This window comes from Talpa occidentalis, unplaced genomic scaffold (assembly GCF_014898055.3).
Source record: "Talpa occidentalis isolate TD23 unplaced genomic scaffold, MPIMG_talOcc4v2.1 talOcc4.4, whole genome shotgun sequence".
NCBI lineage: Eukaryota > Metazoa > Chordata > Mammalia > Eulipotyphla > Talpidae > Talpa > Talpa occidentalis.
The window spans coordinates 49867929-49891178 of record NW_023604295.1 but is presented as its reverse complement, the minus strand read 5'-3'; the positions used below and the strand labels follow the sequence as shown (position 1 = coordinate 49891178).

Sequence of the window (23250 nt, the reverse complement as noted above, 5' to 3'; positions counted from 1 at the left end):
TTCTCAGGAAAAACTGGTAAGGGTGTGAAAAAATCGGACCTGGAGAGAAGGAAGCCAAGCAAGGATGCAATGTCACAACCCAAGGAAGGCAGCTCAGCTTGATCCATCAGGAGCTTTGGGGACAGCTCATGTCCCACTTCACAGTTTTCCTGAATGAGAGGCAAGAAGCTGGCAGTCATTGGCTAAGAGGCAGTCATTGGCTAAGGGTTTAAAACAAAGTTGAAGTTGGGGGGAGGAGCACAGAAGTTGTGAAGGGCTAGGAGGGATGAAGTATTGATCATCAATTACACCATTCTGCAAAGTACTCTTCCAACCAAGTTGTTATTAGAAGAGATGGCTTCTTTTTGAGAAAGTGTCACTCTTCTCCTCCAGATTATGTGGAATTACATTCATAGGAATTCATTTCAAAACTGTTTCACAGCCACAGCTTCCTTGTTTAGTGTCAAATTATATCATCCTGAGCTTTCCAGCCGTGGACCAGATCCATGCAAATGTGCTGCTGATGGAATGTTTTGTGACAGAATGTGTCATGTGGCGACAAAGGGTAGGAAGCAAAGTACCACTGCCTTAAGCAGTTGAGGTTATAGGCTGAGGACCCTTTTTGGGAATTCCTACAAAGTTAGAGGTGTCAATTTAATAAAGGTAGCTCAAGAGTAGAAGCTTTCTTTAATTAAGAGAGAGAGAGTGTGAGAAGTTGGTGGTGGGTACACTATGGTGATAAAACCTGATGGGGCACCCCAATATTACTTCAGTTAAAAGTAAACGAGAGAGAGAGAGAGAGAGAGAGAGAGAGAGAGAGAAAACAGGAAGTAAAGGAGGAAAAGAAAAAGGGGAAGAGATGGTACGGAGGAAAAAGTGTTGAGCAGTGGGGAGAGCTTGACCAGAAAGACCTATGGATTTAACTCTATTTAAATTGAGACACATTGATCCTTGAATTACAAAACCCCACTGCTGCTTGGGTTAGGATAGAGCAGCTGGGAGAGTGTTAAAGAACACAGGCCTGCCACCATGAAGAAATCTTGCTTCTGGTCATCGTACACGAAATGGTACCAATTAATAGCTCTTCTCAAATGCCACAAGCTGTTTTCCTTTTCTGGAAATTCCCTGATGGCCAAATCAACCTAACAGCCAGCCAGCACAGAGACAAATTCACTGTCTAAATATGTCAGCTAAGCCTGTTAACCAGGCTCCCAATAGAACATCGGGCCTCTTTGATAACTTTCCACAGCACAACTGTCAGGAGTGCTCCGAGCTTCATGTCTTCTGTCAATTGTCAATAGCATTAGTTTTGAGGACCCTCTGCAGTTCCAACAACAAATAGGCAATAGTTACATAAAATTATTTAGTTCTGAAGTTCTGTACATAATTTAGCATATGCATCTACTGAAACTGTTTTAGAATCAAACTATACGTATACAGCTGCATATTATTTATAAAAGGCTATTTTTTTCCTGTCTGTTTTCTCCTCCTTTCTTCTTCCTATCCAAGTAAGTAGTCAGACCTGACTTCACATGTCACAGAAGTGGATTGTGGTGGGAAAATAAACAGAAATCTCAGAAAGGGTAATTGTCCACTTCTTTGAATTAGCTGGGCAGGATTTGGGTTTGAAGAGGAAAAAAATATCTTTCCTGTGTATTTGCATTTGTGGAGTAGGAGTTATGCCAACTAATTGATGCTGAGAATCTCTTAGCTAATTATAAACAATCTAAAGACTAATGGCAACTCTGACAATTGCAGGGCAAAATAAGTGTAAGCTCATTAAAAACCTGGAGTGCAGACGTAAAACTGACAGTAAGCAGGGTTATTGATTTTGAGGGTCATGGTGGGTTGTAATGAGAAGAGTTAAAGATGATTTCAGGATTTAGGTTTTAGGATTTCTGCCCTGTCCTTGTTCATAACCAACTAACCTGATTCCCAGGTGGACACAGAGTTAATAGAAGAAAGAGAACAGTATGTACAGTGTTCTTATAGTTGGATAACAATGCTGAACTATTTTTAAATCCAATCTTTACAATGTCTAAAAATGGTGGGTTATAGATCTCTATATTGTATTTTGAATATCTGAGTGATCTAAACCAGTTTCTGGAGAAATGATTTTTAGCAGCACTAACTAAGGCTCTAGCAGTTTGGGAAGACGGTATCAAGTTGAGTTAATACTAAAATGGACTAGAGATAATAATGTCATGTCATTGGGCTTTGGACCTGGGATTCTTCCATGCTGGTGCAGGTATTAATAATCTCATTTTTCACTGATCAGCAAGTAATAATGCAGATCCTCATGGGATGGATTTTTAATCTCATATCTCTGAGGAAGAATTTCTCCAGGTACTATTGCAAGATAAAGGGGCTTTTCCTTAGTACTTTCACATATAGTCAGAAAGATCTTTTTTCTTCTTCATGATAGTTGCCATGGCTGCCCCTGTCTCCAGCACAGTGTACACAGCTGCTCCTCTGGCGTGAAGGAGTGTCCAGGTGCAGTCTGAACATAGGTAAGAGAAACTAGATGGCCCTCTCTCAACCAGCCTGACAACATCAACAATATTAAACAACGCCTCTGGGCCTCCTCTTGTCATCATTCTTCCTCTGGATCCTCTACCTTAATCTCTTACACTTCCTAGCATTTCTTACTAATCTATTTTACTTACACCCGCAGGAGACTTTGTCCACAGTGCATTATCCCTCATACTTGAGTAGGTCTCAGGAATTCATAGTGATTTGAGAGAAAATGGAAACTTTCCTGATGTTAGAAAGTCAAAGAACCAGACTGAAAATTCCACAAGGACCATGTCTTAAATAGCAATATCCTCTTGAGCCCATGCAAGATACGACAGAGATTACTCTCTGACTGTTCGTTGAGTTAACAGAATTGAATTCAGAAATACAAGCAGAAATGAGAGCAGATTCAACATATCAACTAGCTTAAGAAAACAGAGGTAAGTTTTGAAAAGTGGCCAAGTATTCCCACACGAGGAGCTGGTGTGCAGGTCCAGTCCCTTTCACTGATGCTACAGGTGCCCCTTCACTGCAGAGAAAAGGGCACAATGAGTCCTCTGCTGTGCAAGGGCTGCACAGGGCATCGCTGGCCAAGTGCTGAGGATGTGTCCACTGCGTGGAGTTATTGTTTCAGAAAAAGGTGTGGAGAGACCAACTGCAACCCTGTGGAATTAGGCACAATGCCATTTCTTTCATCTGAGCAACTGCAGTTTCTTGTTTTAAAGCAGAACTCAGCACATTAATCTTGAGTCTCACAATTCTAAGATGCTCTCAGATTGCTCTTCTCCTTCGGTCCCAATGTATCTGGCCCATCAGGTACCTGTCTCCATTCTTTCAGCTTGTGCTGACCAGCTGCTCTCAACCCAAGAATCCTGTCACCTTTGCCCTTTACTTGCTCAACCTTAAAAAGCCTCTCAGGTCAGAAGGTGACATTTAACCTGCTGTTCAAGTTCTCTGCTGGGCTAGAGCCCTTTGGCTTCAATGTGGACGCTTCTCTTGCTCCTATCTATTATTTTCTGCCCTTGTATAAATATTTACTTGAAATGCAAATTTCAATATTTTGGTATTTTAAACATCTCAACCTATTTCCACAAGCTTGCTCACGTCGCTGAGTGTTATATTTATTCTGGGATCTGGTGTTTAGTTTAAATCTCCCTTTGCTTAATGTGCTTTTGTGTCTCCTGGCAATATTCAGCTACCAAGCTAAATAACTTCTCATCCTCCTCAGTGTATGTACCTTTCAGACTCTTGCAATAATTAGCATATCCCCTCTTAGTCACTGTTTACTCAAGTTGTACATATTAGTTCTTTTAATATTTCTTCATAAGTCAGAGAGAAGGGCCTAGAGCTAATGGCAAGAGGAAAGCATTCTTTTGGCTGTGCCCTAATGCAGAGGCAAATCAGCCAGGAATGATTCCAATTAAATAAGGCAGGTGCTGCCCTATGAGCACAATGCCTTCAGAGAAATGTTCTTGGGTGAAACATGTAGAGTTCACAATCAAAATACTGATTTATTAAGACTTCCAAGGTCAACTAGGCATTTGTAAGCTACCAGCCATTTGAAATTAAATAAATTTCCATGGTGCTTTTCTCTCTCTCTTTCTTCCTCTCCTTCTCCCTATAGGTGGCCCCTGCCCCATCTCACACACACACACACACACACACACACACACACACACACACACACAGAGAGCTATTTATTTATATATAACCCATTCACTCTGATTTTTAGGAAATAACATACAAAGTTACTAACATTCAAATATTTGCTCAAAAGGCAAAATGAGCCTATTCTTGAAAATTCCCCAGGACATGATCAGTCCTTTGGAATTAGAAAAAAAAAAAAAAAGACTACTATCCTAATAATCATCAGAGTATCTGCCTTCAGTCTTTATTGGAAACATGGGAAATAAAATTTGGGAAACTGGTTTAAATTGAGTGTTTATGACTTTAAAAATTAGAATTCCAATGGCTCTTACATATTAGGTGATGGGAGAATTCTTTTCCCACTATTATGAGAAGAGACTTCTCAGTACTGTATGACACCTCCAGCGATCATTTTTTCACAGAAGGAAAGATGTGTTTGAAATGGGATTGACATTCCTTTACTCACTTGATTTTAAATATTTGCAAGTGACAGTTATACATTAATTACAAAGACAAACACATTTACAGGTTAATGGAAAGCAAAGAAGTAGAATAGAACCTGTCTTGTAGGGTATATGTGGGCCTGTTTGTGTTGTGGGTCTATGGAGTGAAGGTGTTGAGCAAAAGCAAAGCTATGAAATTCTACCTGTACAGATAAAACAAAAAAGGATCATGAATCAGAGATGCCATTTGAAGTTTTCTCTGCTAACTTCAAATGCCATAACAAGTTTCTGTTCTAACGGTATGTTTCATGTTCTCTTTTTTTTTTTTCCTAAAGACATACTCACTTGTTTCTGTTTTTGCTTCTCTCCCTACTTTCTTTGCACGTCACGTCCTACACAAACATGCTAAGAAAGGAAGAAAGAGAGAAACACAAGAAATCTAGAAAAAAAATGCCTCCAATGGGGTTTTGTTTATATTTCCAGCCATGTCTCTCTGCAGGTCCTTTGAAGTTTTTGTTTCTCAGCTTCACAGCCCACCTGAGAGATCCTTTAGTGTTTGACAGTGTTTCTGTCCAAAGGTTGAAACCATTTCTCATTCCCACTTCTCATCACCCATGGAGGGAGGGGTGAAGAGTGGGAAATGATTCCTTATTGACAGAAAACAGAGGTTGGGGGCAGACACTTTTGCGAAAAGCAGCAATTAGAGGAGAATAGGAGACACAGGAAAGAAAGAGCAAAGAATTGAAAAGACTGAGGGAGACGGGGGAATGAAGAGAAGTGATGAAACGAGGGTAATTTTAAGGAAGAATTATAGGAACGGAGATGAAAGGAGAAAAGGTACTCTAGAGAAAGAGGCATTTGACTATTAAGATATTTGAGCAACATGGAAGGGTATGGGGTGGGTCGCTCTATTGCAGAAATATTCCTTATTAGAATAGCAGCACAAAACAGGGTATGGATTATGCAAATTGCCCCATGCCTTCTGTGGCTCCAAAGGGTATAGATGTTACCCAGAAACCAGAGACACACACAATACCAGGAGAGATTCACCACTGGCTTTGGCTCTATAAATGGGCATAGGCCAAATGAAGAACCCCCTGGTATTAATTTTCCTGGCATCTAGTGGGACCCAATTCACTTCAGTTCACAATTCTGCCTTCACATACACAAAACCAGCTAGCTGACATAGTTTGATCTCAGCATCCAACCAGAGGCTACCATCCATGCATCCTTTTCAGTCCTGCGCCATGATTTCCTGCTAAGCACTCTTACTTAATCATTACCCCCTAGTTGGTGTCAGTTTTTAGAAACTGTTCTGCCCTTCTAAATGCTAGGAGTGAAATCAGGATCCCCTATGTCATTCTCTGAAAGGGAATTGTATTGATAATAGCTCTCATTCACTACAAGGCTCAGCACTGCGGTCTCGATGTCTGGTTTTGCTCATTGTTGTATCCCCAGTGTGCAGCAGGGTGCTGGATTGTTTGAGAACTATTGCAGAGTGACTGTGAAGTGAGCAGCCACTTAATAAACGCTAGACACTAGACTCACACATTATCTAATTTAATGCACAATAGCATTAAGATTGCTTACAGATGAAGAAATCAGGAACACAGAAACTTTGCCCAAGTTATAAGGTTATTAAGGGAGAGCTGAGGTTTAATCAGATCAGTGGACTTTTGGCATCCACATATACCCAGAGAGGCATGGCTCTTTTATCTATCATCAGAGTGTCCAGAGTGGCTGGAGTTGTCTAAATTCGTAGCTCTCAGAATTTGCTGATCTGTTGTCTTCTGAATATAAAATGGAAGGTTGAGGACAGGATATCTGGGGATTTCCAAAGCTTTGCAGCTCAGTTATATATAGGTAAAGTAAATGGACAGTGTTCAGCTTTTATAGGATTTATCCTTTTCACTTAGCTTCCTCACCAAGAGACCCAAATAAAGCGATTAATGTGAAAAAAAAATTGGTAATTAAAAGTTTAACGCCCATCCATTTATTTGTAGAGGTTCCTCCAATAAAGACACTGGTAGACAGAAATGCCAAGAGCCAGCATTGGAGCTACAAAACAGTGCAGCATGGACTTATGTTAGGAGAGACTTACCAGGAAAAGTTCAGTTTTCAGGAAGGTGAAAAACACACATGGAGAAAATCAGAGCAGGCAAGTTGTAGAATGGTGTGGCAATCCGGTGAGCCCGCCCAAAATACAGCAGGAGGAACAAATATCTCTATGTGATAGGACACATCCAAGAATGGGAGTGGTGGTGTGAAGACTCTGGGTTTGCTCTGTTTAGTATTTTGTGTGTCATTTAATGTTCAGTGGAAGCTTCTAGCCCCCATGAGATTCTAAGTTTTATAATTGTTTTTTCCCCTTCCCTCCTTACCTCTCTCTCTTTGTTTCTCCTTCCTTTCTGCTTTCCCTCATTCCTTTGTCCCTCCCTCCCTTCCAAACATGTCATGAAGCAAGGATTCGCTGTCATTTTTTTTAATTTTTTTTATTTTAGGGGCATGAGGAAGAAGAGACAAAGAGGTAAAACTGCCAAAGAAAAAAAAAAGTCAAAATTCTTGCTTAGAGGAGTCTTTTGGAATAAAATAAAAGTTCTTGCAGGTGTTAATTGTTTTCTAGCCTGTTTTCTAAGTAGAGGGTAAGGCAGGCAGGGATTATAAATGCTGGACAGAAACAGCATCAACCAAGATCTTTCACCATTGTCATTGAAACTGTAGGGGTATCACCTGGCCTGTCATTAGTGACTCTGCCATGGCTGAGGATTAAATATTAAGAGAGATGAGAGCAGTGGTTGCTGTTGTTAAGAGTCACATAAATCAATTGGCATTTTATAAGTGAATGTGTTAAACTCAGCAGGGCAATTGCACAGTGGAAGGATTGCTAGGCATAGTTTTGTGCCTGCCCCAGAAACCTTTGAAAGTTAATTAAAACAAAGCACTTGATAACCCCTTCTGGTCCTTAACCCTGTCACTATAAAGGCCCCATAATGCTCACCTCCACAACCCAGCCTCAGCTAGACCCACTGCTAGTAACCTTTAGCCCAATTGACGGAGCTGTTCTTGCTTAACATCAATAAATAAGTAATGAAGCGGGAAGTGGGGATAAGGGGTGGTGGTAGGGCAGAAAAGAAAATGTTTTCAGAATGAACTGAAGCAGTGTTCTTAGAGTGTTACCATTTTCCATAAAGTGGACAACATTTGCTTGCTCAAGGGTCAACATGAATAACAGGAAGGAGTCTGGCAATTTGCTTCTTGTTTATAGCAAAATGCATGCTCTAGGAATTACCCCAGCAACATTCAATTTGGGTCCAGTCCTCTGCATACCAGGCCCCTTGATCCTGACTGGGGATTTTAGCCTGTAAAGCAATGGATGCAGTGGGAACTGGCCTGGCTGCATGGTAGGAGGACACACACAGGCGGAGGGGGAGGGAGTGGGAGCCAGCACATGCCTGCTCTTGAAAGCAGCCCTTCTCCCCGGCTGGGCCCACAGGCTCCTGGAAGGCTATGAGGCCAGTGGGCCAAAGCTTAATAGGAAAACAGCAGCGATTTGTCTCCACTGCTATTTATGTTTCAAGCGCGTGACAGGCTGTCAGTGCAAGTGAGAGTCGCTAAATTTACTGCCTTTCAGATTACTGCCACAGTCTCTGACTTGACAAGTCACTTCATTTAAAAAGCAGTGCATGAGGATGTTTCCTCCACTTCTTTTTAAATAAAAACAAAGGGAGAGAAAAAGGCCACCACCCAAGTTTAAACGGTTGAAATGAAGAAAGCCCACGGTGGCAGGGTACTACTTTCACCAACTCCCCTCTAATTAAAGTGACAAGTGAGGGAAAAGGATGACCCCAAAGTTCTTGGTTTGACTGATTTGGGGATGGGGTGGTATTTTCCCATGAGGGGGGCCAATAAAATGAGTTTTCATACCTTTTGAATTTGGATGTTTAAAGGACATTGAAGAAGAGATTCTTTCTAAGCAACTGAAAGTAAACGAAGAAGAAAACTACATTTTTCTTTCTATTTACACATTGTCTCTTTATGGACTCACTTGTTTGTTTGTTTGTTTTTTTGAGGTCTTTATAAACCAAAGTCAACTACAAAGAAGAAATTTAACCATCTAGGTCGGAGACGGGATACAGATGGCTTACCTCAAAATGCTGCAAAAGATTAATAATTTGAATTTTAACTTTTTACTCAAAAGGGCTGAAATACTTAAAATACATATGCTGAAATACTAAGAAGGGCTGAAAAACACAGTCCAAAATGCAAGTGGACTGTGATCTAATAGCAGAGCATGACTTCCAGTATAAACCAATAAATACATGTCAAATATCTATTACTGCCATGTGCCACACATGATGTAAGCAGGAAGTACAGGAAAGATGCTATTCTTAACTCATAGAAGTACATTCTCATCAGGGATAAATACAATTAAACAGCTCTGGCAGGCCTTCATATTGTTTCATATGGATGGGAAATGGCTTAAAGACCTTGGGGATTATATTTGAACTTTGTCCAGAAGTTTCTCTTAAAAATCATTAATCATATTTTCTTTCATGCTTTTAAGTGTTATTCCTATTTACAACTTTGTTTCTTGATTCTGTTCTGTTTCATGAATTTTTTTTGTTTATTCCTGGGCCAGCCTCCTAATAAATTATCATAGCTCTTAATACATTTTCATTAAAGACAGGCAGTTATTTCTCAGAATTTTCCTAATTGGTTGCATATATTTTCTTTCAGATAATTTTAGAATTATTTTCTAGCTCCAATGAAAATAAATATTTGGTATTTTTAACAGACTCATAGGCTTATTGAGATATATAATTATAATCCAGATTCTATCTGAGAATATGATATCACATTCAAGTTTTCTCCTTATTTATCTATCCATTTTTTTTCCTCCCTGAGGTCTCAGAATTTTGCATTAAGCTTATTCTAATATAGTTTATATTTTCTTATTTTTAGTGACTAGGATCCTTTGGCAATTATCTAACCAACATACCCATATTTAGAAAAATCAAAGTTTTATATGTTAATATTGTACCTACCTACCTATTGAATTATCTTTTTCTCTTATTGTTGCTAAAATAGTCTTGAAACAACAGTCTATCCCATAATCATAATCCAAAAGTAAGACTGTTAGAAACATTGTATAAAAATGGTGTATATACAAGCAAATGTGTTAAAAAGCATTTACATCAATATTTTGGAAAAAAAATACATACCCTCATATTTTTCACCAAAACAAATTCAAGTGGAGCAAAAGAATCAAGCTTAAAATTTAAACTCTGAGGATACTAAAAGAAAAATTTGACAATATTGAAGACTTTTCTAAACAAACCATGAAACACAGAAGCCATAAAGAAAATGAGATTTATTACTTTCACTATATAAAATGAGAATTTTCTCCATAGTGTAAAATCTTCAACAAAATTAATTCATAAATGACATGACAGAAAATATATTTATTATACACACACACACACACAAGATAAAAGGGCCAAGTTTCTTGATGAGCTGAACTGTTACCATTAGTAGGCTGGTCAGGCTACGCTGGGACAGTTTGACAACATTTATTACAGCTGAGGACTGTGGATGATTCAGCAATGCTACTTCTCTGTGCAATGAGGTTCAAAGCAGCATTGGAAGCTGCTATGTAGAGGGTAAATAAATTGTTGCATATTCATATAATAGATTACCAAACAGCAAAGAAAATGAATAGATGACAGCTGTAAATGTCAATATGGATGATTTCCCAAGCATAATGCAGTGTGAAATAAATATAGCAGCAAAAACACAGTACTAGTTCCCTCATATGAAAATTACAGACAAGCAAAACTAATTTATATTTTCCAGGAATGCTGATATTTGGAAAATTATAAAGCAAAGCAAGGAAGGGATTATCATGAAACATTTAACACTGCATATATATATATAATATTTATTAAGTGCTTACTATGAGTTACGCTTGCTAAATATATTCATGTAATTAAGAAAATTTAATTTGTAGAGTATAATGCTATCTAGTCTCTAAAAAAGATATATTGATTATAGCTTACAAAGAATAGTGTATTCTCCTTTGTGTTATAAAAGTTGTATACACAAGTATATACCTATATTGACATATATGCTTTTTAACACATTTGCTTGTACATACACCATTTTTATACAATGTTAGTAACAGTCTTACTTTTGGATTATGAAATTAGGAGTGCCAGAAGTGTCTGGTCAGGAAATTTCCATTCATTTTATGCCCTCTTACACTGCTTCAATTTTTGGCATATTGACATATATCATATATTATCTTTTATATTAAAAGTTTTAAAAGATGAAATTGGATGTAATAATTTCAGGGAAAGGCATACCCACCCTTCTGGCTATATCCTAAGGGCAGGTTTTTCATAATGAAAAAGAAAATCTCTGCGATTTTTCTATTTCTGGCATAAGGAAAGGAGAATTAATAGGGAAATAAGACACCAATACCAAGTGATAGGAGAAATAGTAGCAAGAAAGTTAATGTATAAAATCAGAAAAGTTCTCTGATTAGGTGGACAATGAAGAGTTTTAATGACTATCTGTGGGGACTTTCTATTCAACTTTACTTCTTTTACTGTCCAAATGTAACAAGTACAGAACTGTGACCCACAGGCACAACTTACTCCTCCCCTAAACAGTAAGACTTCAGTCTGTCAAAAGTTCTTTCCTTAGAAATGAGAGCCAGAGATCAATCCACACATATGTGGACATTTAATTTTTGACAAAGGAGCCAAAATCATACAATAGAGAAAGGAAAAACTTCAACGACTGGCGTTGGTAAAACTGGATAGTCACTTACAAAATAAAAAAAAAACAACAACAAAACCACCAACTAGATTGTTACTTAACACCATACACAAACTTTAATTTAAAATGTATTAAAGACTTGGATGTAAGATCTGCAATCACAAAATACATAGAAGAAAACATGGGCAACACACTCTTGGACATTGACCTCCAAGATATCTTTGGGGATTTTACTCCCCTGGCAGGGAAAACAAAAGCAAGAATAAACAATTCAGACTACATCAAACCAAAGAGCTTTTGTACAATGAAGGAAACTACCACAAAGCCCAAAAAGGCTACCTACTGACTTGAAGAAGATATTTGCACATTTTACATCTAATAGGCGGTTAATATCCAAAAGTATAAAGAATTTATACATCTCAACAAAAAAAAAAAAACACCCCAAACAACCCAATAAGTGAATGGGAGGAGATCTGAACAGACACATCTCCAAAGATGACACACACACAAATGGTCAACAGGCAGATTAAAAAAATGTACAACTTCTCTTACTGTCAGGGAAGTGCAAATCAAAATCACATCTCATAGCTGAGGGAATGGCCTATATCAAAAAGACTGGTGAAAAATGTTGGTGAGGGTGCGGAGAAAAAAAGAAATTTTCATACACTGTTGGTGGGAAAGTAAATTGCTACCTCTATAGAAAACAGTATCTTCATATCACCAATGGTATTTTTCTTAGAAAAATAAAAATAGAAATGCCATCAATACCACCCCTAGTCATTTGTCCAAAGAAAACCAGTAATTCAAATTGAAAACAGTAATTCAAAAAGATGTATGTACCCTCTGTTCATAGCAGTATTGTTCACAATAGCCAAAACATGGGAACACCGTAAGTGCCCATGAATGGAGGAGTGGGTAAAGAAGCTACACAATTGATTACTACTCAGTTATTAAAAAAAGATGAAATCTTGCCTTTTGAGACAATATGGATGGAACTCAAGGTGATTATGCTAAGCAAAATGAGTCAGAAAGTGAAAGATGATTACCAGATGGTCTCTCTCATATGTGGAATACAAGTACCCAGAGCAAACAAACCAACAAACACATCAAAAAATCACCGAGACTCTGTGTAAAACATGGTGGTTAATGGAAGTTAAAAGGAAGGGATGAAAAGGAAGGGTAGAGGGAATGCTTTGATAGTGGGAATGGTCCTAGCACTTTGGGGGTGTCACACAGATGGTATTCCAGTCCTCAGTTGGGCTAAACTATGAACTTGACCCATCCAATCACTTCTAGTCGTCACTGTCTCCTTTCCTCCAAGATGATTGTGTCTTACTGTATTTCTGTCACTGGCTATTAAGTTACTAGCCTTAATGCTGGATGATCAACCAGCAATCTCTGTGCCCTGCTGCTGTCACAGCCCTTTGGAACTAAACATTCTGAGAATGACCCCAATATGAGTTTCCTTAATATGTGAATAACAAATCTTATAGGAAAGGGGAGGAGTCTGAGATATGGGTAGAAAGAAGGTCTATGTTTTCCTAGTTTGTTTCATCTTTCATACTCCTTCATTCTGAGCAAAAATCAGTTTATCTTTATCACTGGAAACGTCTAAATTCCCCAGTAGTTTAGGCCTTCCATGGTCTAATAGGCAAGAACCACAAAATTATTTCTTTAAAAGTAAATAATTAATAGGGTCTATATGGAGAACTTTTGTGGATGGAGAGAAAGGCAATAACTAATAGTTGTCATACAAAATATCAAGCTCAGTCATTTTTTTTCTCCACATTATATAGTACAGCCATGTATCTCAACCAAACACTTCAATGCACTCAATCATTTGTTTATATCAGACAACTTTCTAGCCCTGTATTGAAGCCATTTCATCTCACTCTAGAAAAGCTTATCAGTATGTTTAGAAGGTTTGCCTCCTCACTTCCTATGCCCACAATGTAAGTATCTTATGTAATTATATGGAATAACTACCCAGAGATTCACTTGCAAGTGGATTTCAATCTAGGACCTGTCAAATGCTTACTTAAGAAACTCAATAATTGAAAAGCATATTGTTTTGAACTGGATGTTTGTATACCCCCAAGCTCCCAAATTCTTTTGTTGAAATCCTCACCCTCAATGTGATAATATAAGGAGACGGGGTCTTTGGAGGTGATTAGTTCATTAGGATGGAACCTTCATGAATGGGAGTCATGCCCATATAAAAGTGACTTTGGAAAACTATAATACCCCTTCTGCTTTGTGAGAATACAAGGGAAAGAAAGCCATCTATAAGCCAGGAAGCAGTCTCTCACCAGATACTGAATCTACTGTCACTTTGATCTTGGACTTCTTGGTCTCCAAAATTGAGGAATAAAGGTTTGTTGTTTAAGCTACCCAGCCTATGTTAATTTTTTATCGCAGCCCAAACTGACTGAGACAACATATCTACTTAGTATGCTTCTGCCCATTTATTTAAGAGTCTCTGGCGTCTATCCCAGGATCACATATTTTGAAAGTAAGCCACTTGGGCCATAATTATTTATGCGCTACTTCTAAATAGCTTCACTGAAGTGAGACCACAGGCTTTTCTATAAAGATTATAAAAAATCACCCTTGTGAATACACTTTCCATGTGTTTCATAAACTTCAGTCAAATATATTGTCTAATACATTACTCAGGACTCCTATAACCAGAGACTCTATATATCAGATATTGCCAAAAATGTCTCCCAGATGAATTTTAAGCTTGCTATTTTTAAAACTGCAAAGTGGCTAACTAAATCAATGTATCTTCCCTTTTGTTATTTGCTTTTGAAAAAAATATGCTAATGATGTACCTTAGTGATCCACTGATCTTAAGTTCCTGTCTGCATCCATTCCAGGGTTTCTCAAAGTGGGATCCACGGGCCATCTATGCAAGAGTTATGCTGGGACCCTATTATATGTGCAGCCCATTGGGCTCTTTTACAGACTTACTGAATCCAGAACCTCTGGGTGTGAGGCCCAGGAATTCATAAGTTTTAAAAGCTCCTTACGTGATGCTTGGGCATACCTTTTTGGGAACTATCCACGTGATATTAGTAGTCTGACATCCAGAGACACATCTCTTTTCTTTTCTCAAGGGATTTCAATTAAATTCCAGCTTTTAAGTCGGGGAGTTTGAAGGAGAAAATTTAAATTAACATGAGAAGAATCAACATTCTGCATCAAACTTGATATTTCATTCTCATTCCTGGCTTAACAATTCAGCCATCATTTGTTTGTTCCACTTTATGTCACACAGGCTACTTACATATACTAGTTCATTTATCTATACAGGCGTATCTATTTGAAAATGAAACATCTAAAGTTTAGAAAAGTTAAGGAAATTCCTCATCATCACACAGTGGCAAATGGCAGAACCAAGATATCTGTATGACCCTAGTGTATTTATCCCTTACACCTTAATTAAAAAGCCTCAGCTTTGTTCCTGTAGTGGGTCCCCATCTTGCCTACCAGCTCTTGACCATAGCTTCCTGACCAAAGCCAACACTGAATGACTGCTGGTCTGCCTGAAACTCCAATTCCCAATTGTTTGCTCCCCTTTACCACCTTCTCTGTCCTGCAGTTCAAGTTGTTTTGTCTGGCATGGTCACTAGATTCTCATATTGTAAAAAATCACCAAGAATAGATCATTTTCATGTCTAGTTGGAAAAGAAAATGCAAATTGCCCTTTCTACCAACATTATGTATGAATTTTGTTACAAAATCACCTTTGATTAGTGGACAAGCTGTCCATGTACTTGGAGAATGCCATATGAGTGACTGCTGACCTTCTCAAGTATTTGAAGACCTTGTGTAAGTAAATTAATTTGTAGGCAGATGAGAAATTTAATTTCTTTGGATAATGTTATGTAGGATTCTGAGTTGCCCTACATCACACTCAAGTAGAGTTGCATTAAAATAACATGTGACCAGCATGAGGTGTAGGCAGATAAGGTGATGCAAAGCAGGGGCAGCCTGTGTGGTGAGATTTGACAGGTTGCCAGGCTGGATAAATTGCCTCAAAGATATCAAACTTTAAAGTTTAATTATTTTCCCATTAACCATCCTCTTGCAATGCAAATATTAATGTAAGTGGTTATATCTTTCAACGGTTAATGTCTTAATTCTCAATTAACACCTAAGGTAGTTGTCAGCCTACAGGTAATCAGGATAGGTACTGGTGGGAATAAGGATCTTTGGCACTGGAAAGACCAGAATGGAAAAAAGAGGACTCTGTTAGGGAGGAGAAGGGGGGTTACCATTCAGAATACATTTTACACAACTTTGGCTAGGTGTACCTAGACGTTTAAGTAGCTAAGAAGTATATAGTAAACATTGAACAAGAAAACCATTCTTACTAATATCTAAGTCTTGGTGTGAAATTAGTTGCAAATATGTATGAACAGGCCTTGACTTATGATATATATATCATAAGTATATATATCATATGAACATATATGTATATGTATATACCACACACACACACATATATACACCAGTCAGTCCTGGAATTAGGTATGAAATACACTGAAAATATTGGAAGATTTAAAGTCATGGTAGATGGTCTTTTAAACTTGGTAATCCATATCTTGATGAAAACAGTAATATAGAATTATTCAGAAGATAACTGGGTATTGAGCAAGAACTCTTGGGATAGCATCATTAAATCATTAGATTTTCCAGTCTCTTCAGTCTTCCCTTCCTTCTGTACTATTCTGAAATACCATTGGTTTCCTAAAGGCAAAACCTCATTATATAAATATCTCAACATACTATGGGATGACACAATTCTAATTTTCTGGCCTGAAAACACCTCCCAGTTTCAAGGTGAAAAAAGTTACTTACCATAGATCTCCCCCTTTGAACAAATGGTTTCACTTGAAGGCCAACTTAGCAGGGGATCTAGGGCAACATGGTCTGACTGCTAGGTTCAGGGGATGAAGAACCCATAGGGAAGATGTGAAGGCAGAAAAGTGGGAGAGGTAAATCCTACAGCAAACAAGAAGATAGTAGAGTGATGCACAGGGCGATCATAATGAGAAAGCCAGAAAATAAGACCATTGAAAAGACTAAGAGCAGGATGAAAATGCCAAAGAATCAGCAGCTTAGAGCAGATTCACAGATACCTGTAGAATCAGCCTTGATGGCAGTCAGAGCATCCAAGGGTTAGTTCTGGCTGCCTGAGTCTAAGTCTATTCACAAAATGTCTTCATCTGGATATGACATTAGATAACCTGGTCACCTGTTATTCTACACATTTGAGAGAAAAAGAATAGATCAGCCAATGATGGCAAAGGTGACCAAATATAGGAAAGTTTAAAAATAACAAAAATTTGGGCAATGCAGTAAATAATCTTTTGTCTTCTTTAAAGAACTGTAAACTCAAACAAACTATATTTTAAAACCAATATCCCTGCCCCTGCTATAGTTCCAGGTAGCTTAAAGACATTAGACTAAGGCAGGCCAAGGACAAGTTATCAAGGTGTTCTGTACATCAGGGAGTAATAAAAACAGTCTGTCTCAATGCTCAATTCTTACCTAATGTAGTTTTTATACAGGGAGCTGCTGAGTGCTGTTAAGTAGAAAACTACTGATGGATCGTTGGATGGAAAATAAGGGTGATAGCTACATATGAACTGAATATACAGTGTCTGTCAATTTAGTTTTGGCTACGCTGTGGCTAGGTTGGATTCACACTAATCAAAAGGAGATGTTATTTCAAAAGTTAAGTCCTTGACATCCCCCCCTCCACCCTTAACAGTTAAGGATAAAAATTGGAAAAACATAAAGGGGCTTAAGGATGAGAAGTATTTGGAAGTAAACAGATGTGTGTATATGTGTGTGCGTGTGTGGGTGTTTAAGTAAAACATGTCAGGTTCCCCTTCTAGTGCCTGAGACCTGCTTTTTTCCAGGTTGCTTTTACCTCCCTGGGCTACCAGTGTGCACCACCTTCCTGAACCAGCTGTAGCAACCAGCATGTCCTCCAGGCAATGGAGGGACTTCGGGTTCTCTCCATGGGCAGGAAACAGTGCACACCCCTCTGGGGGCACAGAGGAGGCCTTCCTGTTGGGAGAATCTGTATCTCCACATGTCCCTGGGTGTAAAGAAAACTCCAGGGTGAATTAGAGCCCTCAGCTATTAAGGAAGGATGGAGCATTTATGTCTCAGAAAAATGGCACTCCAGCTTATCTACAGGGGGCTCCTGGAGTTGATGAAGCTACTTTGATCATTTATGTGCTGCTTGAGTTGATGGGGGACTGTGTAAGGGGTGGGGAGAGAGGTTGTCTCTGTCTGTGAAAACTGAGTCTGGTCCTCCTTAGTGAAATGATCATTTCTGATTTTCGTACCAAATAAGTCCCCTCAAAGGATGCCAATATTCTATAGTTCCCTTGAACTAAAAATCTACAATTGGGGCTGCTTCCCCCCCCTTTTTTTTTTTTTTAGATTTAGTGGCCTCTAGAATTGCCTTCTTCTTGGTGTAAGGGTAAAAGCTATGATTTGTGGATAGCATGCCAGAATAAAGATTGTTGGTTCAGTGTTTCAAGGGGATATTCTTTTCATTTTGAACAACATGTCAAATTATGAAATTGCCTATAACTGACACGCCTGGGAAAATCAGCACTATAATAGCTCCTTTTGTTAGGCGATTGGGCCCGACCCATTCATTACTGTGTGTTGGGTCCCACTCTGCTAGACCCAGGGACACAGGTTGTCCCAGCCCAGTCCTGAACCTACATCCACAGAAGATCTTCCCCAGTCTACCCTGGGAAAAACGGGGAGATGGCCCAAGGTTCTGACCAGCTTCATGTGAATGGAGCATGCCTTACTGAGTGGGGTCACTGTTAACTAGCCAGGTCCTCAAGTGACTCAGAGGTTTTGGGTCCAAGTGAGCAGAGCAGATCTGAGTCTCTTCTTCCCCAGGAGCTTAAAGCAATTTCTCTGTTTTCCCCTCAGGCTCTCCCCTCAGTTCCTATGTTTTAGAATTTTTGTTTCTGTATCTTCTTTTTGAAGCCTTCATTTATGTATTTTTTGAATATGTGATACTAGTGTGGTACAAAATATACAGGACAGCAAAGGTACAAATAGAAAAGAAAGTGTCCATCCTGAACTGATGCTGCCCCAGCCCTCAGATGCAGCCACTATAAGCAATTTTTTGTGTGCAGTTCCTTAACTCTGCTTTGAAATTGTCCCTGAAAATGATTCTTTTTCTTTCACTTGTCAATGTTTATTGTGGAGAGCCTAGAAAAATCCAGAGATGTTAATAAAATAAAAATATTATAAATTTGACCATTCAGAAAACCCTGCTAACAACTTTGGTATATTTCCTGCCATCTTTGTAATGTCCTATATGTGTATTATTAATGCATTTGCATTCTAATTGTTTAGACCTCTATGAACACTTTTACCAGTACATATTAAATGTGATGTCATTGTAAGCATGTGTAATGACTGTATAATATTCTATAATACTTAACATTTCCCTGTGTGATTTCCTTTTTTTTTTGGTTTGTTTTTGCTATTTTAATGCTGCAGTGAACATTTTTGTGTTAATATTCTGTTCATATTTTGGATTATGATGGTCTACAGGATAGATTCTTTAAGCAAAATTGCTGGGTGAAAAAGAATGCAACATTACAAAAAAATAAAATGAAGTTTAGTTGAAATGTAAAAGTCATTGGCATTTAATTTAATTAAAATCATAAATATACTTAATCACCATTTTTAGGAAAAGACACTAGTAACTTCTCCAAGCTACAATCTACCATTCAGGTACTCAAAATTGTCCAGGTAGCAGAGCACCTGAAAATCACAGTATTCTTTGTCTACAATTAATCCAAATATAAGAAGCAAACTATTTCAGTAATTGATGTTGTGCTTATCCTACCTTGGATTGTCAGATTTTAATTCAGAATAAATTGGTGCAGATACAACAAAATTTAAAAGTGTTTTGTGGAACAGCCTTTAATCAACAGAATTCTACTCAGTAGTATTTCCCTTCTATAAATCAAGAAAAAAATGCCAATATTCCATTTTTTTTTTTTTTTGCAGCAGAACTATTAAATTCGGTTTCTGGAACAGCAGTATTCCTTAGCACATAGCTTGAAAACCACTGAAATAGTTTCCAAAGGGTAAATCAATGCAATTATGCTCAAGGGATAAACTCAAGTCAAATGCAAAGAATGGTAAAGCATGTGGTTGGCACATAGATAAACTGCTTAATTGTCCAAACTTTGGTAGCCAGAAGTGAAAAGCCACATATGTACAGGAGATTGTTTGCCATCCTTGGGTTCTTCATTTTTTCATAAAGCTGAGTCCTCTATCTCATGTGAAAGTGTGCGTGTGTATATACATATATATATATATATATGCATTTATACATATCTGTAGTATATTAGGGATATATATATATATAATATGTTAGAGTTTTATATATATATATATTATATTACAGACAGATAGACATACTCTCTCCAAATACATGATGGCTGGCTATTCCTTTGTGGATCCTACTTAATGAGTACTAGTGCCTCAGAATATAAAGCATAGCAAAAATTAAATTTGACCACTGTTACATTGTCTTTCTTCTATACTGTCCTGGAAGATACAAAAAAGCATAATAAGACAATACTAAAAAGTGAAAGGGGAGATGACTGTTGAGGGAATCATATTGATAATAATTAATTAACAATAGCTTAAATTTGCTTTTACTATCTATATTCACTGCTTTTGGATAACCTAGCTTCCTATCTTTGAATATGATGAATTGTGCCCAGACAAGTACTATTAAATTGTTAATTTCTTTTTAGCCTCTTTTACTGTCACCACTCTTGCCAAGAGTTTTTACTTCCTAGACTCTGAATCACCTTGTCTATACCTATGAAGCACTTATAAAATATGAGATTAGAGATTTAACAGATGTCCTATGTGAACCAAAATCTCACGCCATTGGGCACATATATTTATAAGGATATATATTATGTTGTGTCATAGCAAATCAAAAACATTTTTGATAATATTTCCCAAGATAGTGGTTTATGTTTTTTCAAATTTGTCCTAAATTGGAATGAAAGAAGTGCACAGATATTAGCAAACTATAGCCAATGGGTTAAATTTGACCTATTGTCTATTTTCATACAGCCCGTAGTTGAGAATGGATTTTGCATTTTTAAATAGTTAGAAAAATTAAAGAAAGAACAACATTTTGTGACACATGAAGTTCAACTTTCAGTATTCATAGATAGTTTTATTGGGACACAGCCAAATCCATGTATTTGCTTCTTGACTATACCAACTATCACTTCCCCTGGCAGAGTTAGTCACACCAGAGACCTATGGCCTGTGAAAGTGAAACCATTACTACTACCTGGTCCTTTATTCAAGAATTTTGGAAATCTCTGGTTCAAAAGAACAAACTCTAATGTGCAAGTTCAAAGAGCAGCCTTTGTTTATGGGACTGCTGTATCTCCCATTTTATAAATTGGGCAATACAGTAGATGACAACAAAATTGTATTTCAGAAATGGCATTCTATGATCTAAGCAATTAATTATTTTCAAATAATCACAGCACTAATACCCAGTCTATTTTCATTTTTAGGGCATCTCAAATGTCATTCTAAAGCAATGGTTTCCCAAAGTGAGAAAAATCACATGGAAGGGTGCTTGGAAGGAAAAATCTTAGGTTGAAATTTCTAGTAGAATGGATCTGTGGCAAGCTGTGGAATCTGCATTTTAACACTAGTGGTGACTGAGTTACAAACTTTCACAGCACCGGCTTCACAAATGTGCCCCAATTCTCTGGTTCTTTTACCTTGGCCTCAACAAGCTAGCTGCGGTGTAATGAAGGCTTTACAAGTTCTGACTGTGGGTATGAACTAAACTAGTTTAGCTTGCATCCTGAGACTATCTAGGGATGAGATTGCTGCGCACTTGCTATGGAGTTGCTCCCAGGAGAAATGCAGTAAAAGTTAGAATCAGACTAACTGTTTTATACTTGTTTCTTTCTGAAAAGCTGAAAAGGCCCTAGGCTTTTTTTTTTTTTTTTTTTTTTTGCACCTGCCAGAGAGACAGTGATCACAAACCTGCAAGGTATACAGCATTGTGGTTCCCATGACAGAAAAAAGCCATTATACGAAATCACACATAAATGGTCAACAACAAGATGGGAGAGAAATGCACAAGAATCAGCCACAGAGCTTTCAAATTATAAAACTAGAAATTATATTTCCAAGAGTTGAAAAGTTTTCTCCTCTGAGAGTTGTAGTATCCCAAATTCACAATAAACCTTTTTCTCATTTTATGCTGCCTGGGAATTCTTGAAATTGATGGACAACAGACAAAACGGCATGACATTCTCATAGGGACTGGTGACCTGGAATAGCCACAGAGTTTAGACCCCCTCCTTTATATTGTCCTCTTTGCCCTGAGTCAAGGCTCAAGACTAAGATTAAGTCTATTCAGCAGAGACAGAGCAAACATGACTATAGGGAATATGAAGATAATCGCTCTTAAAAAGGTGCAAACCTGGGCAACCAACCTTAACTTCAAAGGTTCCAGAGGCCCTAGAAGGTCTGAAGAAGGGAAGAGACTTAAAGGAAAAAGTGATTAACAGTATAGCATAAAAGGTACAGAGACAGGATAGCCCTGTTTTAACTGTCTCAATGTACAGAGACCAATGCAACTCAAAGAAAACCAACACGAAAGTTTGTGTGTGTGTTGGGGGTGGGGGGAGGTGAGTGGGTGATGGAGATCAAGAGTTATCTTCCACTTCTTATTTCTTTATAGTTTTCTCTCTATATGTCACCTGATGGTACTCCATTGCCTGACTTTCCTGGGTACTTTTTAAAATTTTTTTTAAAGATTTATTTATGTATACAAGAACTGGGGTACAGGCCAGATGCGTGGGAAGGTGAGAAGATTCACCAGAGACAGAGCGGGGAACAGAACAGGCAGACTGACGAAATACACTGCTGAGGGGAGCAGCGGGTGAGACAGGAGAGGTCTGCTGCGCCATGTGGGTTTCTTTTCTTTTTTAAAAAGATTTATTTATTTATTTATACAAGAGCTGGGGTACAGGCCAGATGCACAGTAGGGTGACAGGATTCACCAGAGACAAAGCAGGGAGCAGAACAGGCAGACTGACGAAATACACTGCTGAGGGGAGCAGCGGGCGAGCCAGGAGAGGTCTGCCACACCATGTGGGACCCTTGCTGCCTGGGATCGAACCCGTGCTGCAGAGACTGCAGACAGCTTCACAGCACGGCGCTCAACCACCTGCGCCACCAGGGGAGGCCCGCCATGTGGGTTTCTCGCCGGCCGGCCAGGATCGAACCCACGCTGCAGAGGCTGCTGACAGCTTCACAGTGTGGCACTCAACTGCCTGCACCACCAGGGAGGCCCCTGGGTACTTTTGAAGCTTTGTAAGAGCCTACAAAGAACTAATCATTGATGTGAATGAGCAGAGCAGGAGTAACATGTGTTACGCAAGCTAGAAAGAGTATGGCTCCACCATCAATCTTTTTGCCTCAGGACATAGAGTGATCACCAGCTGGACACAGAAGCATTCCTTTAGCAGGTAGCAGAGGGCCTTGTGGGAAGGAGATTATAACAAGCTCCCGAGAACCTCTATACAGCTCAGCTGGTACACTAAAGAGGATGCTGGTTCTAAAAGTGTTAAAATGTTCTTGTCTATTTTCACTTATATCTAAACATTTCCCTTTTCTATATCCTTTGTTTTTTCTTCTTAGATTCCTAATGATTTACATATTCAGTTATTTTTGTTCAATCTTATCATTGGATCAGTCAGTTCAAGAAGGTGCATGCTGGGAGGAGCTGAAAATAAGTGAAATGTTTTTTGCAGGTCCTATG

The 23250-nt window shown here is 38.4% G+C and overlaps 1 protein-coding gene across 3 annotated transcripts in view; it reads right to left on the bottom strand.

The window, feature by feature from the left end:
- LSAMP (limbic system associated membrane protein) overlaps positions 1-23250 on the bottom strand; it is a 615816-nt gene that overhangs the window by 45766 nt on the left and 546800 nt on the right. The gene's annotated exons all lie outside the window — the stretch shown is intronic.